Here is a 16,222-nt window from a genome sequence, read left to right as displayed (position 1 = left end):
CACCCTGATTCAGACTGATACCTAACCCGGGTCGCCATGGTGGAAGGCGAGAGACTAATCACCCCGCCATGGGCGAGGTTGTAATGTATTTTTTTTGCATTTTGCAGCTGTTCTTGTTAGGTCTTGAAAGTTATAATTCCCACACAGAAATTTGCTGCTGGGGAAACGATTCTTCGTAACATAAAACTATATTCAAATAGACCCATTACAGTGCAGTTTTGCGACGGCTTTGGAATAATATTGCTCTAAATTTTGAATGCAATATACTTTATTTGCAATTTTAAAAATATAATAGTGTAAAAATATTGTACAATACAAGTTTTTGAAGTGCATTACAAAATCTCGGAAACTGGAAAACTCACATATGCCGGTAGGCTAAGTCTTAAGTGTAAAAGTAGCCTGATGGTTGTAATTATAATATGTTAACACATGTTAGGTTTTTATAAATAAGTCTGATCTTGACATTTTGTGTCACAACCCAAGTAAATTAGTAAACTATGGATATTCCTATTGAGGCTGAGATTTAATAATAATCTGGTGTCAAAACTGCAAAGTCTATCAGTAAAAAATACTAACAGTTAACAAGAGACAGCATGTAGCCTATTTCCTGTTTTCGGTAGTCACGGTTCGATTCCAGATACTACCAATAAACAAAATTTGAGATGAACATGATACGGACAGGTATACCCTACTCTAGTTTTTCAAACTTTTCCTCGATTTTGTAAAAAGCATTTCCCAAATTTATTCATTTAAGTAGTTATTTATTCATTTAACATGCGTTCAAATTTCAAAATGAATCACTAGGAGATCAAAAATAGAAAATTAGGTTGGGGGGAAAAAGTGCTAAATTACATTTCGTTTCGTTATTTTGCTATCTATTTGTCAGAATATACTATTACTCGTTTAATTACAACATTCCACACTATAGGCTATAAATCATATGACTTTAAAACCAGAATAGATATAAAGAAGTTATAGGCGGAAAACATATTAATATATCTTTACGCAAATTTATTTAAACTAATTATGTGTTGGATATTATATCAGTAAAATTGTTAAGCTGGGAAGGCTGAATACTGTTGGGATACAACAGCAATGAATTAAAAGGACTGCTCTTTTCCTACAATATTTTGATAGTTCTGAATGCAGCCCGTGTACGGTTAACAGTAATGGATTGTTAAGACGTTGGGTATGTGTTATCTTTCTATTTATGTATTCAATACTATATCTTACAAGTCATGCAACTGAACTTGTCATAATTTGTGTAACTGCCCACTATTACATAAAATATAGGATATAGTGAACTTATTGTACCTAATAAATAAACAGAGCATTTTGTTGCGAAAATGAGAGTAAAATGTGATGAGGTTCAAATGCACAGACATGCCAAAGACAGTTTCTAGATTCGAACTTTCCCTCTTAACTACAGAGAACGTGTGCCAAAAGACCTGCCAGGGATTAAATCCCTGAATAACTTGACGTAACTCTTGTCGCCGAATTGTAAGACGACAGTACATTCTGAGTTCAAGGCGAGTGTAGGACAGATTTTGACAGTAGGAACCTAATTGTCTTCATTCCCATGCCATTTTTTCGATTTCAAAAGCTCGCAGCACAAGTCGGAAAACTTGTGCAGCTGCCACCATTACGCAATATTGCAGCAATGGCCATGAAACGCTGTGAAGGGTCCGCAACACGTGGTGGGCAGCTGGCAACACCCACGCTCCGCCGTGTGGAGCTTGCCCATGCCAAATCATCACAATCACTACTGCAAAAGTCCAATCTGAGCGACAAGTGCTCCCATTCAGTTGCCCGGAAAATCACTTGATAAAAGAAATCTTTATCACAACTTGCAACCTCTGAAGGCCGTTTGGGATACCATCATATTACAATCTCACTTCAACTTTGCAATCTTGACGGTTTCTCTTCCTTCCAGTATAGCTTCAATAAATGGGCCCTGTGCCTCATTTCCTCATAATTAGAGCCCGGATGTTAGGCAAAATGTTTTTTTAACTGACTATATGTATGAAAGATCTATTAGAGATAAACACGTTTCCGCACATTTGGGGACGATAGGCCCAATTTTTATTTTGCCTTTTTTTCCTATTTTAAGGTTAACTGCCTTTTTTTTTTTTAGCCTTTTACGTCATTATCGTACATTTTCTATATTTTAATGCATTTAAAATAAACCGCACATAAATTATATAAAAAAAAACAAAAAAGAACGGTTGTACAAATTAAAAATATATAAGTTATTCACCTCACATAAATATTTGCTGAGAATCTTATTCTCCAGCAATACATACGTTTCCAAGAAGTCGTAAACTTTTTTCGCCTACCGATTCCATATTTTATGTCACTTAACAAAGATGCTTGAACAGTATAACCCTCAGTGCTCAGATCACTTCGGAGTTTACCAGCGAAAGAAAGAGATGAGAGAAGTATTAAAAGCAAATCTCCAGATCCCGTTACTGTTGTCGCTTGCACGCACTACTTAGGTTTAAGATACAAATTAGATTTACTTTAAATGTTATTTTAAGTGATCGTGTTTCATTTAATTTAGGATGCTCCTTGTTAATATTATTATACTACTGTTATATTATTATTATTATTATTATTATTATCATCATCATTATTAAGTGTCATTAGTTACCACTGCCACCAGGTATTTACTCATTTGCAGTGTGAATAAATACATACATATGCGGAGACTAAGAGGAAGGCAGAAAATAGGAAAGACTGATTAATGCTAAGTTTGCAGTGAAAGACTTGCCCTTGAGCAGAACATTATGAATGAATTGTATTCTGCCTATATTACTTCGAAAGTGTATCTAAAGTCATTACTCTCCAAGTACTCTATGCATTGTTAATCTTGCGATCTAAAGTCATTTATGCTTACTGATAACCCTTGGCAAACTTTTCAGTAATATCCCTCATTTATTTAACTTGAAATAAGTCTGCTATCATCTTGTCTCTCATAAATGACATTTTGAAAATAGACACGAGATGGTGTTTAATCTTATCTCACTCTCAGAACGCACAATAACTTCAATATGCTATGATTATTTGATTCCAAGAAGTTTATTAGTTACCCATCAACGTAAAATCACATAGTTATTATATTGACAGAATGTTTGTTGAAACATTCTCTTGGATTGGATGGGATTATCATCATATACGAGGCACCGGGTATTACAGGAGGGGATAGATGAGTTCTAATGCATTTCGAGGTAGCCACGACAACGTTCCGGCCATATTTCCACGCCAACTATCAGTTAAAATGGATTCCGAAGCTATTCTCAAGTGAAGGAGGTAAAAAAAATCCGTCTCCACCTCCATTTTAAATTAAGTTCAGTTTCTTCTTCTTCTTCTTTTTCTTTTATATTGGTCGTAACCTGTTTTTCTTCACGCTTTATCCTGGAGATTCACTATATGTTGATTGCAGACCATGTTTCCATCTTTGTTGCGGTCTTCCTATACCTCTTCTTCCTAGGGTTTCATGTCCCTGATTATTTTTGCTATTATATCATCCCTCATTCTTGTAACATGATTATTCCATTCCTTTCTTCTTCCTTTCACAAATTTATTAATGTCTATTATGTCACACTGGTCTCTTACTTCTTTATTTCTCACCCTATCTCTTCTCGTCTTCCCTATTATTGATCTTAATGTATTCATCTCTACTGTTGTATATATCTGATTTATATTTTTGGTGGTGGCTCGTGTTTCGGCTCCATAAGCCAATATCGGTCTTACTATGGTTTTATATATTTTAACTTTTCCTTCTATACTTAAATACTTATTTTTCCATGTTACATCCCTTAAGTAACCTGATACTCGAGCTCCTTTCATGATCTGTAGGTTCAGTTTCATAAAGCTAAATGTTCTTTTTCAGAGTCTACAAAATTGTCCCAGTAATATTTTCTTTTCAATTTCGACACAACTCCAGTTTCAATGACTATCATAACTCTCCATTTCTTATCTATACAACTTTGGAAAGCGTCTGTACAATAGTTTCAAAGACAAAAAGATAGGGGGACAGTAGGACGAGATTGGAGGGGAAAACTAAGGTTCATCTGGGGATCGAACCCTACCAGCTGTTCTGCTGGCAGCTGTCCAGCAACCAACAGGTTAGCGCTGCGCTGCGCCGCGACGTCATGTAAACATCCGGTGCCCGCAGCCGTGTTCATGCAATATCGGGAGCCGCCGGCAGCTGCACGCAATACAATGTGACCCTCGGCAAGTAAAGGACTGCCTCTTCATTTATGTTAATACTAATTTCCTACAACAGAAAAACATTGCTCAAAACATATCATTCCGAGCAATTTCTTGTACAGGGACATCATTTTATTTTTACTACCATTTTTAATATTAACCTGGTTATATCTTTGGATTAAAGGTCTAGAACCGGAAACACCGCTTGCTCCCCCTTCCAAGACTGGAGTTCGACGATACTGGCATAAAATACAAATCACTTTACTAGGTATAGGAGGGAAGAAAAATAGTTCATCCGTTTATGTAAACTAGGAAATATCGTAATTTTGAGTTTCATAATTTTCATTAGGTTTTTGTTTAATCAAAATACAGTACTGTATTAACACTTAGTGTTTTTACTCACGAATTGAGCTATCCATTCGGACGTATTAATTATGCAGTGTATATTGTACTGTTACAGCACATTAGCGTACAATGTAGAGAATGAAATTAAATTGAAAAATAATCATAATATGGATATTTAAACACATTTTTGAAAATGTGTAGCCGTTCATTTCGATACAGGCTTCAGTTCTTTTGTGCATATTATTGCACTATAGACTATTGAACCTAATTCCAATTACCCGTTTCGTCCTTCGTACGAGTAACTCATGTTGAAATAATTCTGTCCCTACTCTATAAAAGAGCACCTTACGTACTGTAAATTTAATCTTCACTTCTGCCCGATCCGAAAAGATAAAATTGCTCAGACATGCTATCTACTGTCCGTACTTAACGAGGCCCTTTTTATTTAAGTTATTTTAAACAGTTGTATAATATTACGTAGACGTCCAATTCCTAATAGAAATTAATGTTCTCAGAAAAGAGCTAAGACAGCCCAGCTACTAGACTTTACAGAGAGGCGAACAGAAGCAGGTGGGGGAAACCGGGATGCGACGTAGGCAAACGGACGACAGTACCTGTGCAAAAATATGATTCAATATTGAAAGCTCTTTCGTCACTGGAAAACGCGAACATATTTCTGGAAGGTCGTATACTCACTAACTCAGTACTGCATACGCGGCCTTGGTTCTGTGTGGAGAACAGTTGGAAGTTTACTAGTAGAGGAGGTAGGAGTGAAGTACATTCAAAAACTCAGGTACAATAAAAATTGAAGTAAAAAATAAAATGATGTCCCTGTACTACTTCTAAGTTAGTATTACAATATGTTCTGGGATTTTCAAATATACATTTACGCATGTATGCCCTGTAAAAAAAAAAAGAGCCACTTATAATTTCATTACACTTCATTAAAACTACTTCTTCACTCCAGGCGCCTGTTCCGACAACAGTCGCTTCATAGCTCTCCATTTTTTGGGAGTGCTGTTTTCAATTCTACAGGTTTATATGTATGCAGTCCATCTCAATTACCATTTTTTTTCTAGTAATGCTGCATACCTTGAACTCTGATCTTATGCCACCATTTCGTATCTGATCGCTTCTGCAGCCCTCAGTTCTCAGGAATACCATTTCGGCTGATTGAATACTTTCTCATTTTGTCATAACCCATGTCTCATTGTCATGGTAATGTAGGAATGTATGGTATCTTCGTTGTTAATTTTGTTCAAATATTTATGCATATCTCTACGAATATGTCAATTTAAAAAAATATATAAAATCAGCATCATTTTTTTTTATTTTAGTAGGTTATTTTACGACGCTTTATCAACATCTTAGGTTATTTAGCGTCTGAATGAGATGAAAGTGATAATGCCGGTGAAATGAGTCCGGGGTCCAACACCGAAAGTTACCTAACATTTGCTCATATTGGGTTGAGGGAAAATCCCGGAAAAAACCTCAACCAGGTAACTTGCCCCGACCGGGAATCGAACCCGGGCCACCTGGTTTCGCGGCTAGACGCGCTAACCGTTACTCCACAGGTGTGAACATCAGCATCAATGAAATATACTGATATCTTAAGGGACAAACAAGCGAGGCTGCAGCTTATATGTGTTTTGTTATCAAAACATGCAACATAACAAAAAATACTACATTCCATTCATACAAATGCAATCGTAAGGGCCAGCACGTGACCTCTGCTATTCACGGTTCGCAGGATAGGAGTAACTTAAGCCAGGGACCACATGGAGCACAATGCGACGCAGTCCAGTTTAACGTTAGAAATAGAAGATCACTGCCACCATCCCTTTGACATGCCGCACCCGCATTTGCTTGCATGATCGCTCCTACCAGAAACGCGATGTTACACTCCTTGCCTGGCGAAGCTTTGTCACATCATGATGTCAAATTGTTATATGTGGCGCAATGGTGAATATTAGTTTCAACACTTTCTACACTAAATTTGGATATCTCGGATTTCGAAGTTTACCAGAAACAAGCTTATGGAAATAGTATCCCGTTTTGCGTTTCCAAGAAAATATCGAGGAAACTAATTTCGCCATGTCTTCGGATTCCTTCAAATTAGTTTCAGAACTACAGCTCTCCCCGCGATCACACCAAGTCGCAACAAAGCCGCCTCTTTTCCGGCATTTTTCAGCATTTATATGCGTCTACACAATTCTCTCCAAACATATACGCCTACAGCAATTTCAAAAAACGTGAGGACGGTTATTTACATTCTCTATTGTAGCTGATTAAAAAACGTGTATCTTAGTACAGTAGTTCCCAACCTATTTAGCGCCACGGACCCCTGGAAGCACATGTTTAATTTCTGCGGACCCCCAAAATATTTTTCATAATTTAGGCTAGTAATCATGTCTGTTCTACTCATTACGCATTTGTATAATGTAGTGAACAGAACATTCTCAATAAATTAACGATATTAAATTTCAGTTTTAGCTTTTGAATACTCGTATAATCTTAAATACATAGGCTAGTACTTGCGAAGTTATTTTATCTTACATAAAGTATTTCCTTTAAAAAATGAAACAATCTTTTTAGACTTGTCATAACGTTATCACTGGGATGGTTGATGTCATTGGTATTAAAAATTAAACCAGCTTTTCAGACTTACAAGATTTTCACTTATTCATGGGATTATTGATGTTGCTTTGCAAAGTATGATTCAATTGTAGATACTCTCAAGTCAAAGTCTACATCAGCGTTAAGTTTACTTCCATACTTGTTCTTCAAAAAGACCAGAGCAAAAAATCCATTCTGGCCCAATGCTGTTACAAATAGCATAGGGTTGCTTTGTAATTCGTGAAACATCGACATATAATTACGCGTGAAACCAAAATTAGGAAACACGATTTTTAATCTCGAATCAAAAGATTTATTCTAACAATTCTAGTGGCCCCTATTCTTTTTTTGATGGGCTATAATTTTCCACAAAGGAGAGATTATTCGTAAATTTTTTTCTTGCAGAAGTGTCAATGTCAATAAATGAAATAAAATATGTGTATACTTCCAAAATTATCGGACAAGGGTTCAATCATGTGTTCTTAGAAAGTCACAGAGTGGGAAATGAATCTAATTCTAGATTGATAACTTAGCGAGAAAACAAGTTTAATTTCTTTACCAATGTTTCATTCTTATCATGAACGGTAAACAAGATTGGACCCTGAAGATTAGAATTTAAAAAAAAAAAGCTAAAATATTCTAATACGTTGATAAAAATCGGAGAACGTTATGAAGTTAATATTACTGAAAATACTGTTTGAAAACACATATGGGTTTCTCGGACCCCTCTCAAATCACTCACGGACCCCCAAGGATCCGCGGACTACAGGTTGGGGAACCGATGCTTTAGTACTAGTACATCCACAGACTGAACTCTTGTCGTTTAATTCCCAAGAAACAAACAGTACTAGGTATAATAAGATTTATCATTCTTACGAAACGACTCCGTTTAAATGTCGAACCTGCTGCCAACAAGAAAAATTCCGAGCTCAGGCACACTGTTATTCATGGAACTGTACAGCAACCTCTTGTGCACGTTTACCTGTATTTTCCAACGGGTAACGTTTTAATCATATTTCACACAAACTCGCCATATTAGTCAACTACTGAGTCATACGGCTCGACGGTCTATGATTAGTAAACCCGGAGTATTTCACTCACCTGTGCCATTCGGACATCTGCTTTTCAAATTACGACAGACAGTGAAACTGTTCTCCCACAGTCTCTGCAGTACACACTAACAGCGGTGCTGCAGCCCTTGACGACAAGCGGGAGCCATTGTTCTGCAACTGACTTTTCCGTGACCTTGGCGCGCCTCGAGCCAGTAACCTCGCCGCGGAGGAATGTACGTGCGCAGCGCGTCCCGCATTCGGTTGGTACTCCATTATGATCTATTTACCCTCCAGAAATCGGTACTCCAGCTACCGACGCAACCCTGAAAACCGTACATACGTACCTAGCAACTGGTACCTTAAGTACAATATTCTTCGGGATCCAACATCAGAATGCCTACCAACACCTCTCCGATACCAGTTTCCACATTAATACTTTACTTTTCATCACGAGTCAGAAAGCAACTAAATTCTATCCAGAAGTACATTAACATTATCTACACAATATACGCACAACGTATAATGATTGTTCATATTATACCATCATTAAAACAATGTAGGTACCCAAGATTTAAGCTCTAACCAATGTGTATAATGAAACATTTCATTCATTTCTTTTATCTCTTTTCATTGCTGTAGCACTCATAAAACCAGGACTTTCTGAACTTCTCAGCGCTGACTAATTGCTTACACAAGAATCCGGCGTTATCTCTCATGCAGATGATAAACTAGAAGACTGCTGCTATTCCGAGAAACGAGACAACTGGGCTAATATAACAATCTCTCTGTGATCTCATTCGGGAACCTGCTCGTTTTCTTTTATTTAATTGCTTGGATATAGTTGTTATAATTATTCTTGCTATGTGTAAATTTACACTGGGAATTAAATGAACAGAACAAATTTATCACGGATCATAATAATGTTCACTTGTTAAAAGTCGACTTTTTGAAAAACTACTACACACAATCGCCGTATTGAAAAAGCAGACAAAAAAATGGTGGCGCGAAATAGTTCTCCGCCGTGAAGAAGTGGTAGACGCGGTGTAAATTAAGGCATCGCTTATGAATCGGAAAACAAAACATAGCTTGACGCAGCGCAGCCGTCGCTCGCCGCTCGGAGCACATTTATATTCCACCGGAGTGCACGTTAACCTTGATCCGGCAACACAAGTCAAGCAGGAATGCCAACGCGACAACGCCGACTGTGCCGTGCGTTGCAATGCATAGAACCTTTTAAACTATAGACATGGTATATTATGGCGGTTTTAGTGGGGATTTATCGGTCTGTTTGGGTGAAGTGCAGAGGTGTTCATTTATCATCCCTCTCATTATACATCTAGTTGTTTTTCACAGTAATTTACTAGTTATAAAGTTATTTATAATTGCTTTAACCGTACTGTGAAAGTTGTGAATATGCAATAACATTCATTTTCTGGAATATAACAAAGACGTTAAAATTCTGACTCATTACTGAATAGGACGTCTATAAATAAACTGTAAAGAAGAAACTACAGATATAATGCACAGCAAACGAAATCGAAATGACTGCAGAAAACCTTTTCCAACAATAAAAAAAAAAGGGCGCAGGCCATTGGTTGAATGTGTTCTCTCACGATCAATGCATTACATTTAGTCTATGATTATGAAATTCCAACGGTATACAGGTAATACCGTCAAAGAATTTCGGAATCGGCCTTAACCAATGTTGCCGCCAAGTCAGCGGTTTAGTAGCTAAATCTGATGTTTTCAGGAATGTTGTCAGCTACAGAATTTTGCCGTCAGCGGCTATTTATTTGGCGTTTTTTTATGATTCCGGCAAGGGAAGACAATATTTTTATTTTTTTTCTGTAAAGATGTTAGGCCTGTATTGTTTTTATTTATGTATTTGCGGACAATAACATTGGCTAATCATGAACCAGAGATTAATTTGGTATTATCACAACTTTTCATTGTGCGAGTATAAAATATCAATGTTTTATGTTAACTCGATTTTGTACAACTATGTCCATTTCCTGCCTCATCCATTATTGTACAAATAAGGTATGCCACATTCGTTTTCACTGCAAACTCAGCATTCTCCAGCCTTTCCTACTTTCTGCCTTCCTCTTTGTCTCCTCATATGATCCGTATATCTTAATGTCGTCTTATATATTATTTAATTTATCATTCCGCATTGTAGTTTATATAACGCGACATATTCAAAACTTAAAACCAGACTCTTTTGCTGGCAGGTATGTCTCCAACTCAGTGTGAAATCAGATTTCGAACGGAGTGGTGTGACTGTGAATGTGATTGTTTCCGAAGTATGCAGTATATTATTCTTGATCTACTTCATTCAGTTTTGAAGAAATATGCCACGTAAAACTTCATACGTACAAAAGTTTAGAGATGTGTGTGAGAAAAAAAAATAATGTGTTGAAAGATTGGATGGAAGAAGTTGCCGGTGATAGTTCGAAAGCTCGATGTAAATGATGTAAGGTGATACTGAATGCAAAATATTCCGATTTAATTGTCCATACGATTTTGCATAGAACATAGAGCCTACGAAGTGATACACACTTTCCATAATTTAGTCTACATTTTTATAAAATTCTCCAGATCCTAAAACTGTATAGTTTGTATTTCAAATTTGGAAGTGATATGTTAAGAAAAATCTGGAGTTTTTCGAGTACAGTTTAGCGGTTTTTTAAGCTTGTGCAGCGGTAAATGGAATTGAGTTGGCAACACTGGCCTTAAAAATGTACGTATTCATACAAAAAATGAAGTACTGTTGTATTTAAATAGCGTGGCCGGTCAGAACATTCTCCAACGTAAACCAGGCGAGTCCATTTGATACTGATAATAGAAATTGGGTTATATGGGTTTGTTGCTGTGCAGGTACTGTTCAATTCACTTATCATTATGTAAACGCACAGTATACTACTGAAGGACATCAGTACCGTAATGGAACCAATAAGACATTGTAGTTCACTTTACTGTGAGCGGAAGAGAGAAAAGAGAAGATTGCATGTGTTAAGCAAGAGTATTTGGATAGCAGAGAGTGGAAAAACTGGAATCTCCCATGGAGTGCACGTATGTGACCAATGTTTTCCAACATAGCTATAACATACGTCAGCATGCATGCAGTTCTCCTCCTTCCCCACTGAATATGCTGAGAAACTGTCTCACATCACCCCTATTCAAACGTTCGCGCATTAACACAGCTTCCTAAAAACAACAGAAACTTGCTAAAATGGAGTAAAATACCTTGTGGGGGTTCTTATAATCATTTTCTAGTAAGAATTAAAATGAAGACATGGGAACTTATTATTGTGATCTAAAATACTGACGCAGCAGAAACCTGAGTTATACACAAACCCAGTTGTACATAGCTCTGGTTTGTATGTAATTATCCACAGGTCCTGGCAAAATTACATTGAACTGCCATATAACTAATTGTACATAATTCGCTTTTTTAAGTACAGTGCGATCGAGGAGTCTCTCCGCAGTGCTTGTGTAGCCGAGAATTCAATTGTATTTACTAGAGAATTCAAATGACAGCACTGGCCGCTAAGCATATGACTGTGTCCGAAATGATCGATCTTATGAACTACTGTATCTTGCTAATTGTTAATTCAATTAATAATTAACTAGAGTTAACGAAGATAGCAAGGATGGTGGAAATCAGATTCCTGCTATTCAGAATGTGACCGGAGGACATCGGCAATGGCAATGCGACGCAGATAAAGATTAAAAATGCACAGGCAAAAGGACACTACATTAAGAAAATGTTGGTTTCAATACGCAATAACGAGTCCTAATTACACACTATTGTAGTTTTTTTTTTCCTGTACCCAAGTCGTATATTATTAAAAGTATATACGTACTGGTCTTATCTTTTGAAGAGGTGGAGAAGTTCAAATACCTGGGAGCAACAGTAACAAATATAAATGATAGGGCTACTCGGGAGGAAATTAAACACAGAATAAATATGGGAAATACCTGTTATTATTCAGTTGAGAAGCTTTTATCATCCAGTCTGCTGTCAAAAAATCTGAAAGTTAGAATTTATAAAACAGCTGTGTTCTTTATGGTTGTGAAACTTGGACTCTCACTTTGAGAGAGGAACATAGGTTAAGGGTGTTTGAGAATAAGGTGCTTAGGAAAATTTTTGGGGCTAAAAGGGATGAAGTTACAGGAGGATGAAGAAAGTTACACAACACAGAACTGCACGCATTGTATTCTTCATCTGACATAATTAGAAACATTAAATCCAGACGTTTGAGATGGGCAGGGCATGTAGCACGTAGGGGCGAATCCAGAAATGCAATATAGAGTCTTAGTTTGGAGGCCGGAGGGAAAAAGACCTTTGGGGAGGCCCAGACGTAGATGGGAACATAATATTAAAATGGATTTGAGGGAGGTGGGATATGATGATAGAGAATGGATTAATCTTGCTCAGGATAGGGACCAATGGCGGGCTTATGTGAGGGCGGCAATGAGCCTCCGGGTTCCTTAAAAACCAGTAAGTAAGTATATACGTATTGGTCACTTTACATATTTTGGCAATTACCTATATGTAACACTGATTCAGATTCTTAACACAAGTAAGCAATTTGATGTGCTATTATTTTACAGCACAAAAAGAAAAACAAAATTTGAAGTGTAAAGAAGCTTTTTCACGAAATAAACACTTTAAAGGAATTATGATTTAAAAGCAAATTGAAAATACTAACAAACAATTTTATGCGGAAGCGGTTTTTTAGATACGTGTAATGATTTATTAAAACCTTTTTAGGGTTCTCTTAACTGAAATTACTTTTTGTTTACTTTTTTAGTTTAAATGTTTACCTGTTAATTTTAACACTGAACGTGACAAATTAATTACAGCAAATCAAGTTAAAATTTCTACATGCCTCATTATCTGAAACGAATTTATCTGCAAACGCCCTACAATTTCCATACAAATACAAAAAATGCGAAATGGAACTGTAGTTTAGTGATAACCGACAAGACTGGATGCACTTTGGTAGCTTGATGGACTGAAATTGAGTTCGAAAGAACTGAAAGTGTTCCTGAACGAACTAAGAAACACCACGAAATTATGCAACCCACACTCAGCTGCCCATACACACGGCACACGCTGGCAGGAGTACGGAACTAAAATCGGAGTACACAAAATGGGCAGCCTGGGAGGAATAACAACAAATTTCAGGACATGATCCCGCTCCGGGTTTCCATGGCAACACTGATTAACGCGCTGACTGAGATTAGTCGATATAATAAGAATATACTACCCGTTCGGTCTTAACCATCAAGTTAATAAACTGCATCGCGGGTCCCGTACATCACAGGGCAGCAACGCTAGAAGAGTTCCAAGTAAAAACCGGTAACTGCAATGCCTGTTCGAAGTCCATGAGATGGTATTATGGCAATGCAGAATTGTAACTAGGGGTAGGCCATTCCGCGGTTATTAAATTTCAACAATTATAACCCCAGTGGATCTAAGCATCATCCACAAATAGACAAGGTGTTTTGGCTCCAAAAATATCTTGTGAGTCAACTGATGTCAATATTAATGAGCTACTTCGGAAAACATTAAGCAAGGATACAAATCAGACACAGAGCAGACCGTTTTCTGCAAATAATTTGGACTATCTCAACGAGAACTGGTTCCAATATCTTATCTATCATAAAATTAATCAATATCGAAACGTTGATAACTAAAGTTGTTAGAATTCCATAGATTTCTTGAGATTTGGTACCTTTGAAAGGGCTTATTCCACATACCTATTACGTTTCCTCCTACACCATTTCAGTAAAATGCGATTTTGACTTCGTGATGAGGGATCAGCATGAGTACGGAACTCCAAAGACAATAATTGAAGAAAAAAAAAAGGAAATCACGCACCCACCCGTGAGGTTAGTGGCATCAGTTCTCGTGAATATCATCCAAGGAAAAATAAAGCCGTGCGCCTTAATCTCTGTGTACAATGCGGCGGACTGTACCATAGATATGATCATGAAAGACTATAAAGAAGCGGTTAGAATTCAGCCCTGGACACCAAAAAATCTAGAGGGGGAAGTCAATCCCCCCCTTCTCTCTGTTTTACAAAAAAACTAGCTACATCACTGTCACGTATTTGTGGCGGAATTCATATCTTTAAGCCATCACAATTTCGTCCATAATCCACGAAACAGTGACTATGAAATCAACTGTTTTCATGTTTTTCTTTAGTCAGCACTTTATCCCACTCTTTCTAACATCGCTTCATTTCCTATTCTGTTTGTCCATTTCACGCGCTCCATTCTCTCCACATCCACATTTCAAACGCTTCTATTCGATTCTTTTCACTTCGTCGTAATGTCCATATTTCTGCCCTCTACAATTCCACACTCCATACAAAGCATTTCACTAGTCTTATCCTTAGTTCTTTCTCCAGTGATCCGCAGAAGATGCTCCTTTTTCTATTAGAAGCTTCCTTTGTCATTCCTATCCTCCTTTTGACTTCATGGCAGCAGCTCATGTTACAGCTTATAGTACATTCCAAGTATTTCAAGCTGTCCACTTGCTCTACTGCCCCGTTTAGAATTCACACGTTCACCTACTTATGGCTTTTAACGAACACACTCTGGTCTTCTTACGCGGCATTTTGCACTCACTCTCTATAATTCCGAATTACCTCAATTATTACTAATCTAACAGAAGGAGCATGGATGCTCACTCAAACTGACGGAAACAATTTTAAATACAAAACTACTAGTTTTATGTAAGAATTAGAAGTGATGTTTCATTTGTAAGAATATAAAGTACTTACAACAGAAATAGATCAAAGGCGTCGTTATATAGTGAGTGACGTTCGTGCCTCGAAATGACGACCTCCACTTGGGGTCCAAACAGCTTCTCGGAACGAGACACAAACCCGGTGCATGCACATGTGCGCGCAACCATTTATATTTCCCCCTCAATGAACAGTGCGGTTTTTGTTGCCTTTCAACCCCCGCAAACTAGAGCTCCGTTTTCAATAGAACGATCCAATATCCAAACCGAAGTGGCTCCTTCATGCAATACAATTCCGCAACATAAATCGTACCATCTATTAAACATGGCAACTCTAATGATATTTCGGTCAATACCTAAAAACAATTACTGGTTATTATCTTTCCAATTTTTTTACTGTGTTAAGTCATTTAGGAATTTACCTGGCGACTAGTTTCGAAGTGTTGTTCTTCATTGTCCAAAGCCTAGTGAATATCCTGCGTTATCTTCTGGTTTCCTGTTGTGATGGGGTGTGTTCATGATTGTGTCGAAAAGGGTCTGTTTTAAGTTGAGTTGAGTGTTCAGGATGTGATGTGGCTGTGTTTTTGTATGTCTGTAAATTTCATATTGTTCTAGTGTGTCAAGTTTTTTTTTCTCTCTTGCTGGATGCGTAGTATTTTCATGTCAGTGTCTATGATACTGCAGCTATGATTGGAGTTTGTGATGTGTTCTGCGTAGGTTGAATTATTGTGTAGTTTGGTTATGGCTGTGATAAGTTTCTTGTAATGTGTTTGAAATGATCTTCCAGTCTGTCCATTGCAGAAGTCGTTGCAACTGTTGTATGACAGTTTGTAAACTCCTGTTAAGTTGTATTTATGTGTGTTCTCTGTATGTTAAGATGTTTTTGTAGTGCGTTCTGTATGCAATATTGTATTTTGGTTCCTTGAATGATGATGCAATCTTGCATGTGTTCTTGCTTTCGTATGTTAGTGTGATGTATTTATTTTTTCTTGTGTGTGTGTGTGGGGTTTTCTTGTTTGCGTTTAGTCTTTCAAATGATGTTGTCTATTATGTAGGGGTTGTATCCACTTTCCTGTGCTATGTGTTTGATAGTGTGCATTTCTCGCTTATAGTCTTGTTGGCTCATAGGAATGTTGATGAGTCTGTGTATCATGCATGAATCGGAATGCTGCGTGTTTGTGTTGTGTGGGATGACTAGAGGTGTGTATGTGTTGCCGTGGTGGTAGGTTTCCTGTAT

At 37.3% G+C, this 16,222-nt stretch overlaps 1 protein-coding gene across 6 annotated transcripts in view; it reads right to left on the bottom strand.

Annotated features, from left to right (window-relative positions):
• The window catches only part of heph (polypyrimidine tract-binding protein 1 heph), a 604,630-nt gene that overhangs the window by 292,678 nt on the left and 295,730 nt on the right, over positions 1-16,222 (bottom strand). The window lies entirely within an intron of this gene.

Source organism: Periplaneta americana, chromosome 15 (assembly GCF_040183065.1).
Source record: "Periplaneta americana isolate PAMFEO1 chromosome 15, P.americana_PAMFEO1_priV1, whole genome shotgun sequence".
In the NCBI taxonomy this organism is placed as follows: Eukaryota; Metazoa; Arthropoda; class Insecta; order Blattodea; family Blattidae; genus Periplaneta; species Periplaneta americana.
The sequence above is the reverse complement of the archived record's forward strand: the minus strand, read 5'-3'. Positions and strand labels throughout refer to the sequence as shown.